At 44.7% G+C, this 11,354-nt stretch overlaps 1 long non-coding RNA gene across 1 annotated transcript in view; it reads left to right on the forward strand.

Annotated features, from left to right (window-relative positions):
* The first annotated feature begins 56 nt into the window (after positions 1 to 56).
* LOC121103779 overlaps positions 57 to 11,354 on the forward strand; it is an 18,942-nt gene continuing 7,644 nt past the window's right edge. The window contains exons 1-2 of the long non-coding RNA XR_005836044.1: positions 57 to 112; positions 2,788 to 2,833. This is a non-coding gene — a long non-coding RNA (uncharacterized LOC121103779). The remainder of the gene's footprint in view (positions 113 to 2,787; positions 2,834 to 11,354) is intronic.

Consider the following 11,354-nt stretch of genomic DNA (forward strand, 5'->3'; position numbering starts at 1 on the left):
CCCAGTGTGGAGGCTGACTCGGGGCTCAATCTCCTGACCCAGAGATCATGACCTGAGCCGAAATCAAGAGTCGGATATGTAACCGACTGAGCCACCCGGGCGCCAGTAATAGGTACTCTTTTTGTGTGTTTGTTTAACTTCGTTAGCTAAACATTATGTTTATGAGGGTTTTTAAAAAAGATTTTATTTATTTATTTGAGAGAAAGAGAGAGAGCATAATTGGGGGGAGGGACCGAGGAAGAGGGAGAGGGAGAAGCAAACTCCCCGCTGAGCAGGGAGCCTGACTCAGAGCTCAAGCCCAGGACCCTGGGATCATGACCTGAGCCGAAAGCAGACGCTTCACCGACGACTGAACCACCCAGGCTGTTTGTGAGATTCATTCACGCTGTTGCATGTAGCAACATCCAGCAATGTCTGGAGACATGGTTCTCACAACTTGGAGAGGCAGGGGTGGGCGGGGGGCTCGGGGGGGGGGGGGGGGTCCAGGCACGCCGCTACACACCCTACAGCTCACAAAACAGCCCCCCTCCCCCACAACAGAGACTAACTGGCCCCAAATGTCAGCAGTGCCGATGTGGAGGAAGCCTGTTGTAGACCAGGCTAGGGACTTCGGATTTTATCCTGAGAGAGAGGGTGAGAAACCCAGATCCGGTGTCTGTTGAGATTAACTAGATACTGCCAAACTATTTTCCAAAGCGGTTGTGTTCTCCTTCTTTACTAACACCTGCATCCTTTTCCATCACGTGCGCCCATCGTGGTTACCAGTTCCCATCGATTAACTTTATATGGTTTCCAATCTTGTGGCCGCTACACCAACACCAGCTGAGAACCCTTGTAACGACCTGTGTAGACAGAATATTGCATTTGGATGTAGAGACACACACACACACACACACACACACACACACGCGCGCGCGCGCGCGCGCGCTCTCTTTCACCCACAGATTCTCTTTCTGGAGAATCCAGACAATGGGAACGTGATCGAAGTTTCATTTAAATGTAAATTTCCTTCACCCCCAGCATGTTTAACAGCGAACTGACTTACAGAAATAGCTCCTGTCATTTCGGCTTGCTGCTGCGGATTCACATCTTGTGCCAGTGGACACACGATCTGGGAAGATAAACAGGAAGTCCCTCGAGGCATGGGAACAGGGGGTAGGACTCTGCTTCTCCTCGAGCTGGGACTCAAATAGCTGAGTGCCAGCCCAGGGGGAGCCCAGGGAGCGAGAGCTGACACCCCTCTGCCTGCAAACAGCACTGACCAGCTCTGGGATGATTTACAATTTTTCCCCGCTAACTGCTTCATCTGAACTAATTCCACATTGAAATTAATCTGTGGTATCTCAGGGTCTTTTCTCTTTGTCTAAAATTCAAGTCATGGGTAGTGCTTTGATTTCAAATGCACTGTTTTAAACTACAACTACATAATATGTCTGGCTCATTTCTACCTCGCCTATTTTTCAAGTGGCTGCATGAACAATTTTTTTTTTTTGTTACATTAACTCTAAATGTTACAGGAACAATGAAGTCAATAGAACAAACTTTTAAATGCACATGACATAAAGGAAGATGGCCCAGATTCGTTCGGTTACTCTCAATAATTATTAAATTTAACTCTGAGCTTTCTGGCAGGCAAAGCAAAAAGGGAAATATGATGCTTCACACAATTTTTTGTGTTCTAGTCAAAGGAAAATGGCACATCTTTAGCTGAGATAATTATTTTCTTGTCCCAAAGATCTGAAAGGGGCTGAACCCCCAACACCCACTTGGGCAGTAGTGGAGTTGATAGGTCGTCAGGATGGTCCTCTGAGGAGGAAAGTAACTTGTCCAAGGCCACACAGCTGGGCAATGCCAGAGCAGGAATTCAAACACTTTAGACACTTTAATTTAGACACTTTAAATATCTTTAACACTTAAATGCCAGGTACACCTTAGGACATTTGGTGCAATCATGAGGGCAGGGATAGGTTAAAGTTAACAGAGTAGCTCATTTAGGCTCAATTCGGCCTCGTGAGAGCCATATGACTCTAGGTAATTTAACTTCTTTGGGCCTCAGTTTCTTCATCTGAAAAATGGGTACAGAGTGGCCCCAACCTCAGAGGGTACTGTGAGGACTTAGCAAGTTGATGCTTGCGGAGGGTTTAGTATAGAATCTGGCAAAGACAGTGCCTATCAAAGTCAGCTCTCTATGCCAAGAATCCTTTTTTGGGGGGGCGCCTGGGTAGCGCAGTCGTTAAGCTTCTGTCTTCGGCTCAGGGCGTGATCCCGGCGTTCTGGGATCGAGCCCCACATCAGGCTCCTCTGCTGGGAGCCTGCTTCTTCCTCTCCCACTCCCCCTGCTTGTGTTCCCTCTCTCGCTGGCTGTCTCTCTGTCAAATAAATAAATAAAATCTTTAAAAAAAAGAAAAGAAAGAAAATATATATTTGGGATATTATTCAGCCTTAAAAAAGAAGGAAATCTTGCCATTTGCAACAACGTAAATGGACCCGGAGGACATTATGCTAATTGAAATAAGCCAAATCCAGAAAGTGAAATACTGTGTGATTTCAGTTACTTGTGAAATCTGACATCGTCAAACCCATAGAAACAGAGAGTAGAATGGTGGTTGCCAGGGGCTGGGGGAAAGGAGAAAGGGGGAGTTGTTGGTCAAAGGGTAAGAGTTTCAGTTATGCAAAATACATTCTGGAGATCTATTGTCCAGCATGGGGCCTATGCTAAGCTGTATTGTATCATATACTTCACGATCTGCTAAGAGGTAGATCATATGTTATGTGTTCTTACTGCAGAAGGGAAAGAACAGAAGGGACAGGAGGCAGCTTTTGGAGGCAATGGGTAAGTTTACAGCATTGACAGTGTTGACGGTTTCACCGGTGTATACTTGTCTCCAAACACATCAAGTTGCATACTTTAAATAGCTGCAGCTTTTGTATCTGTCTACACCTGTAGCTATATACCTGTTACAAAGAATCCTTGATGAGGCGGCCATGGCCAGCTCTCCGCCTCAGGTGGGATCAACCTCTTTAACCCTTTTCATAAGCCTTCTCTGTTCCCAGCCCCACACTCTCTGATGGCCCTGGGGCGGGGGGGCGGCAGGGGGATCGAGGGGAAACAACCAGGACAAGGGCTGGAAATTTAATAAATAAGCTGTCTTTGAAATGGCCGGAAGGTCCCAGCTATGAGCTATCTGCAGTGGTTTTCACTGCAAGCTTCACAGTAATACCTTCTGTTTTTATTTATATTACATTTCCTGTTTACAAAGCCCTACTGCTACGGGCCCTCATCTGTTCGCTGAGCCTCTCACTTCCCTTCTCTGGCAGTTCTGTGAGGGGGAGGATTCTCGTCTCCATTTTATAGATGAAGCAAAGAAGTTTCAGAGAAGTTAAGTGACTTCCTTAAGGTCACCCAGCAGAGAAGATACAGAACCCAGCTCTTCTGGGTCCGTTGTTCGGGGCTTTCCCTCAAGCACATGTTGCTGCAGGCCAGTGGTTAATAAAACTGTCTCCGGAAATAGTTAAGACTCAGAGCGAGAAAAAAAGCATATTTGAAAAAAAATATTTTGTTTATTTATTTGAGAGAGAGGGAGAGACAGACAGAACATGAGCAGTGGGAGGAGGCAGAGGGCAGAGGGAGAAGCAGGCTCCCTGCTGAGCAGGGAGCCCTAAGAGGAACTCGATCCCAGGACCCTGAGATCATGACCTGAGCTGAAGGCAGATGCTTAATGGGAGGAGCCACCCAGGTGCCCCTGAGTTGTTATTTTAGAACTACATGCGTTTGTGTTTAATTTTACCCATGGAATATTTTTACTATGGTAGACCAGCAGAGGTGAGCAAAGCATGAAGTTAGGCATTTTCTGGGGTACTGCTGATGTTCTGTCTTGGGGGGCTTGGGTTGCACAGCTCTGTTCCTTTGTCAAAACCCACTGAAGAGTGTACTTCAAATCTGTGCAAATTACTGTCTGTAATTTCCCCCATTAACAAATACTGAACTCTAGGGAGTGATCATCTTGCTGAAGGATTTAGGAGAAAGTAAAATAATAACTGCAACTTTCTTCAAAATGCATCAAATAAATGCATCAGACTCACAATAAAGCAAGTACAGTAAAATAGTAATAGTGGAGCCTATGTGATCTCTGCAAAATTCTTTAGACTTCTTGGTAGGTTTGAACATTTTTTATTAAATTTTTTATTGAATAAAATTTTATTCTATTTTATTAAAAATTGTTTATTAAATTTTGGAGGTAAGAAGCATGAGCAAAGCACTGATTATCTTTTTGGGGAGAGGAGGGTACACAGATTCTTTGAACAAGGTAGTAGGAGGGCTGGACAAGGGAGTGAGCCTGAAGTGCCATTTTCAGAATGGTTTTCACCGTGGTCCTGGGATTCTTTTCCTTCTTTTCCCCTCCCCCTCCCCCTCCTCCATTTATTTATTATCTTTGGTAACCTCTACATCCAACGTGGAGCTTGAACTCATGACCCTGAGTTCAAGAGTCGCGTGTTCTACCAAGTGAGCCCGCCAGGTACCCCTCATTTCATTCATTTTTTTTTTTAAAGATTTTATTTATTTATTTAACAGAGATAGAGACAGCAGCGAGAGAGCCAGCGAGAGAGGGAACACAAGCAGGGGGAGTGGGAGAGGAAGAAGCAGACTCATAGCGGAGGAGCCTGATGTGGGGCTCGAACCCAGAACGCCAGAATCACGCCCTTAGCCGAAGGCAGACGCTTAACCGCTGTGCCACCCAGGCGCCCCCCCATTTCATTTTTGATTAAAGACTTGTAACATTGATGCCACCCTTAACAGGCACAGCTGGGACTCCCAGTTTATCCCAATCTGTCTCTATAAAGTGGAATGCAGGTACTTTATTTATTTTTAGAGACAGAGTGCGAGTGCGAGTGCGCGTGCGCAAGTGGGGGGGAGGGGCAGAAAGAGAGGAAAGAAGAGAATCTCCAGCGGGCTCCATGCGCGGCCCTGGATCTCACCACCCTGCGAGCGTGAGGTGAGCCGAAACCAAGAGTCAGATGCTTAACTGACTGAGCCAACCAGGCATCCCAGATTGCAGGTATTCTAGAGAGAGCCCTACCATATTTCTAATATATGTAAATTTTTCTCTTTTGGAATTTGGGGACATTCACTCACTCATTTATTTATTTATCCACTCATTCTTTCCTTCCTTTCTTCCTCCTGTTTTTTCATGCACTCCTTTAATCACTCATTCATGTAGAATGCCTCACCATTATAATTAATTAATACCAAATAAGTGAAATGTGCAATGATGCTTTTCATTTTAATTATCACATGTTAAAATCTAAACAGTCTATGTGGTATCATTTTAAATTATAAAGTAAGATTTTTTTTAAGACTTTATTTTTAAGTACTCTCTACACCCAATATGGGGCCCAAGCTCACAACTCTGAGATCAAGAGTTGCACGCTCTACCAATTGAACCAGCCAAGTGCTCCTAAAATAAGATTTACTCGTGCTTCTTTATCAATAGTACCTCTGGAGAAGCTTGCCAGGTTTAGCAAATAAAAATGCAAAACACCCAGGTGGAGTTTGAATTTCAGATGAACGATAAATTTTTTTAGTTCAAATACATCCCATGCAATATTTGGGATATATTTACTCTAAAAAAACGTTGTTTCTCTGAAATTCAAATTTTACGGGGCTTCTTGTATTTTATGTGACAAGCCTACACATAGACTTACCTCACATATATTACCTAGAAAACGTTAGCACTGATTTTTAAAAATCTTTTTATTTTGGAATATTTTATAGTTACGCAAAAGTTGGAAAGGTAGTATGGAGAGTTCTAGTATACCCTTCACCTAGTTCCCTGATGTTAACATTTTACAAAACCGTAGTGCAGTCATCAAAACTAAAAAACTCACTTGGGTACACTAGTATTCACTAAATTCCAGATTTTATTTGGATTTTACCAAGTTTTCCACGGATGTCCTTTTTCTGTTCCAGGGTCCAATCCAGCATACCACATTGCATTTAATATCTCTGATTTTCTTCTAACATTTCCTATTTTGGGAGGTGAGGCCGGGTGTGTCTATTTGCCTTTGCTTATAAAAGGGCAACTTCCTGCGATTTTGCAAATGACTATTTTAAGTGTTTGTAGGCCAGCAAAATGTTTGTGGGAGAACCACAGCAGAAAAAGAACACATTTTGAGGCACTGATTACTACCGAACAAGTTTTGTGTTTGTTACCCTGTGGGTGTGCTGATAAGAGCGCTTTCCACGTGTACATGTCTTTTTGCCTCTGAGCTGCAATGACAGTAGCATGCTTTATCGATCAATTACTGTGTGCCAGGTATTGGGATGTTATTGCTCTCAGGTCATGGGCCGCATGAGAGCGGAGACGATCTACTCATTTTTGTAACCCCAGCATGGTTTCTGGAATGCAGTAGGTGCTCTGCAAACATTTACCAAATAAATGAAGTATATAACTGTTCTCCCCAAATGCACCACCACCAGTTTAAATGGTGTAAAATTCTAGATTTTCAACTAGTCAGATGAAGCTCAGTGACGCTGTGGTAATAAATGAGTCCCTGACTCTCAGTGGCTTCAGAAAACGGAGGTTACTTGCTTATCCCTGCTACCTATCTAAGTTAGGGGAGTAGGGGGAGGGCTGGGGCTCTGTGCCACTCAGTCACTCAGAGACGCAGGCTGACAGATGTTCATACACCTGGTGCTCTGCATTCTGAGTCCCCAAAACAAGGTAAGAGAGAACTGAAGCTTGTACCCTGCTTCTCAAAGACCTTGGTTGCTTGTGCTGCCCCCCTTTGGTTAGAATTCCTTCCATGGCATCACCTAGCTGCAGAGGGGCTGTGGAGTGTAATCTTCTTTGACCTAAGAAAAGAGGGAAAGCAAAGGGGAAAGGTGGACTCATGGCTGCATACATGTGATATGTAGCTAAATGATTCCGAGGTGGAGAGAGATCGTCCATTTCTACTCACTTGCCTAACCCCCAGCATAGGTTGGCATCAGAAAAAAAAAAAAAAAAGAAAAAGAAAAAGAAAAAGGGGGGCGCCTGGGTGGCTCAGTCATTAAGCGTCTGCCTTTGGCTCAGGGCGTGATCCCGGGGTCCTGGGATCGAGGCCCGCATCAGGCTCCTCTGCTGGGAGCCTGCTTTTTCCTCTCCCACTCCCCCTGCTTGTGTTCCCTCTCTCGCTGGCTGTCTCTCTCTCTGTCCAATAAATAAATAAAAAATCTTAAAAAAGAAAAAGAAAAGAAAAAAGGTGCACTGTCAGGCTTGTAGGGTTTGTAGGCTGAAAAATGTATGAATAAATCGAATGAATGATCATCTCACTTGCGCCTGGCTTTGGGAAGCACACACTCTGAGTCATATTTAATTCCCGCACTCTGAGGCTGAATCCTTTAAAAGATCCTAATTAGATTCCTGGAAGAAATAATACCCATCAGACAAACAAATGATAGGAGGTTGCTTGCGGAGCTAAACTCCAGGCTGGGAAAATGTAATAAGAGGGCCTCTCCCTCTGGAGACTGAACAGATAGGAGGAAGAAAGGTCATGCCGATTCAGAGCGGGCATAATGCCCATAAATAGTGTCCTTCAAGGATCAGCGCCCTATTCGCTGTTGGTCTGAGGAGGAGGAAGGAATACTTTCATGGGATTCTAAGTACATAATTTGTTTCTGACAAATTAAGCTCGAGAGAGTTCTGGATTGTTGACAGGGGTGTTCTACATTCTAAAAGGCTGTATTATGGGCAATATGGGAAATTTCGGAGCCATTTCTATTCTGCACTTTGGTGAAGCAACAACAAGGCTTCCTGGGAGGGCGAGAGACACCTTTGTGTTCTTGCCTATTTATTATTCTCCTGTGTGAATACACATGGCTTGTCACAGTATCATAGGCTCTCACAAGGGACCTCAGAATCGTTCTAGAACCACCAGCTCAATATGCAGATGAGGAAATTGGAGACCATGCAGGTTAAATTTAGCACAGTTTAATATCTGTGGCTGGGCAGGTTGTGAACTGCACAACTTTGAAGGTGCTGTTAATGCAGGCTCCATGTGAATGGCACCTGCTGGGATTGTGCCGTTCTATCATCCTATAAGCTTTTATTGTGAAGAGAAAATGATCTCTTGTTGCTTTGAATGAAAAATGTGTATAAATTTCAAGTACCTTTCAACAGATTATTTAAAGAAGATTAGCATGGCTTTGCAGAGTATGATTCTCACATTTTTGAAGCATCTCCTATTTTTGTTTTCTTTGTGGAAGTCAGTATTCCATTGCAGCTCAAAGTTCAGACTCGGCAATCAAAGAAGAAATGTGATTTGATCATTAATTAGCTGTGACCTTAGGCAAGTCGCTTCTGCTTCTTTAGTATCGGGCTCTTCATTTGTAATGTGAACATAGTATTATCATTGGGTTGGACAATGTTACCTACAAATTGCCCATCCCTCCCACCCAATTCTTTACATACAGTGAATTTGTTCCAGGTAGGAGTAGATTTAGACTAAGGATCATGGTTGGTCACTAAGCCAATCAATTGAGCAATCCCATTGCCTGCTTTCCCAGACTTCTTTGCACCTAGGGTTAGCCATGTGATCCTATGGCCAGTGGGAGTGTTGCTTCCATTTCTAGGATATTCAGGTACTTGAGTCCTTGTCATTCTTTCACAGAGTTCGTAGTTCTTGAAGGCTGTGTGCGTCCAGCTGGGAAGAAGACCCACCTAGGCTCTGAATCAGAAATCACAGACGCATTTTCTCCTTCCGGGGGTGCCAGTGGTCCCGTTGTGTGACTGGGGGCTAGCCACTTCCCCTTTGGGGATCTCAGTTTTCTCATGTAAAGTGGAAGGGGGGGTTGGATGGTGCCTGAGAGGTTATTTATTTATTCATTTACATAGGAAAAGAGCGGTCTTCAGACCTCATGCCTAACCACCCACTTCCCATCACCCTTTTAGCTGCTCTCCAAGGGGAAGGTGCTAGCTGGCTCCTTCAGAATCCAGGACATTCTGGGCCAAGCCTCACTAGTGGGAGGGGTCACGGTGTCACCATAGCTGCAGCTCTGCTCTGCCTTCTCTCCCACTTCTCCAGTCTGGGCAGGGCTCCAGTCAAGTGCCTGCCTGAACTCTTGTGCTTTCCCACTGGGAAACTGGTGGCCATTTGATTGCACTCTGCATTAAGTTTGATAAGACCTCAGGATTTATATTCAAGGACTGGAGGTAGGGAATTAGGAAGCCTGTTTTAGTCTAGCATTCCAACTAAGTGCTCTGATATAACTTTTTAAAGGGACTTTTACATTGGTGATTATTAGGTCCAAGTTCCACTCTTAATAAAGAAATCTCCTGATTCCAGTCTAGCCTCAGTTCCTTGTATATGGCTCCCTAAGGAAATTTGAGAAATGGGTGGAGTGGGAGGGAGGTGTAAGGAGATTGACAGTGCTGCGTTTCAGGCATTCTCAGATCCCCAGTCTCAGTGGCATCAAAAAAATGAGCAAAATCCCAACCCACTCCAATTCCTACTCAACTTTTAACAACTATTTCTAGAACACCCATTTTGTGCCATGTCACAGCCAGCTCTGATGTTCTAAAATTCTCCTACGTTGGTTGAGACTGACACTGAACCCCAAATTCCCATCCTCCCAATGGCTTGTGGTTTCCTTTCCTGAGACCTGAACACCAATGGTGGCTCCAAGTGGACAGCAGTGGGGAGTTTTAGTCTTCCCCATCCCTCAATTTCTATCAGCCCTTTTTTAATATGGCCAGCTGACATTGGCTTTGTTTGTTTGCTTGTTTTGTGAGTAAATCAATGGACGTTTATTAAGTGGCTTAAAAAAAAAAGATTTTATTAATTTATTTGAAAGAGAGAGCACCAGCAGGTGGGGGGGGGCAGAGGGAGACTGAGGGACAAGCAGACTCCCCGCTGAGCAGGGAGCCTGATGTGACTTGAGCTCGATCCCAGGACCCTGAGATCATGACCTGAGCCAAAGTCAACCGCTTAACTGACTGAGCCACCAGGCGCCCCGACATTGTCTTAATTTGATGTAGTATTTAAACATCTTCATCTCCAAGTCCTTTCTTCCAGAGACCCAAGCCCTTCCTCGTATAAAAATTCTGGGGCTACCTCTGCTGGGGAGCCCCTAAAGATTGAACACTTTCTAAAATAGAATGAGTTCCATTCGGAGAGAATACTTTCTTGAAAAGCAAACATCGGAATGGCACACTGAGCTCTGGCCTGGCTTCCAACAGCTTTTGGGCATTAGCTCTATAACTCGTGCCATTTATCTTAGGCTCCAGGAATGCCAGGACGTTGCCATACCTTGCGCTTTTAAGGTGGAACTGGCGATTGTGGGGACATGGACAGATGTTTCTAAATTGGCCATGCTCAGAGAATTCTTGCTCTTTTCCCCAGGCAGGATTTAAAGCCATTTTTAAAAAGATTTTATTTATTTATTTGAGAGAGAGAGCATGAGCATGGGGGAGGGGAAGGGGCAGAGGGAGAGGGAGAAGCAGACTCCCAGCTGAGCAAGGAGCCTGATACAGGGCTCGATCCCAGGTCCCCAGGATCACGACCTGAGCCAAAGGTAGATGCTTCACTGACTGAGCCACCTAGGTGCCCCTTAAAGCAAATTTTTAAAAATTAAAAACAGACAAACAAACAAGGACACTCCAGTGGCTAGGTTAAGAAGAACTTGACGCAACAGCTGTTTCTAGCAGCTTTCTAGAGCAGGTGTTCAAGAAACAGAGGTGAAAAGTGCAGTTCCTCGCCCTCAAGGGGCAGGTGGCCTTGGGGGTACAACAGACACAAAACAAGCAATTAAAATACGGGCTAGCCTCAGCCAGTGCCTGTCAGAGTTTAATCTGCCCATGAATCACCTGAGTGCTTCTTAAAATGTAGATTCTGAGCAGATTTGGGACACAGCCTGAGATCTATGTTTCTCACAATCCAGAGGCTGCCGCTGCTTCAGAATTTTGACTGGCAAAGGACCAGACATTGAAAGCATGGGCTGTGGAGCCTGAGCTCCCTGGGTTCAAATCCTGGCTCCTCCACTTACTAGCTGAGTGAGCTTGGAGAAGCTTCTTCTCCTCTCTGAACCTCTGTTTTTTCATCTGTATAATGAGGATAATCATTCCTACCTCATGGTGTTGTGTCAGCATCAAATGGTATAATTCAGGTTAAGCCCTCAGCCCAGAGTAAACGCTCAACAAATGGTGTAGCCGTCATTGGGATAGGCTATGAAGAGCTATTTTAGAATTCTGAAGTTAGTGCTGTGGGCATTCAAGGAAAGCTTCATGGAGGTGGGGTCATTTGAGCTGAGTCAGGCAGAATGGGAAGAAGTATTGGGGAACAGCAGGAGCAGGTGTCTTACAACTGGCAGCGTGCTA

Source organism: Ursus maritimus, unplaced genomic scaffold, assembly GCF_017311325.1.
Source record: "Ursus maritimus isolate PB19 unplaced genomic scaffold, ASM1731132v1 scaffold_2, whole genome shotgun sequence".
Lineage (NCBI taxonomy): Eukaryota > Metazoa > Chordata > Mammalia > Carnivora > Ursidae > Ursus > Ursus maritimus.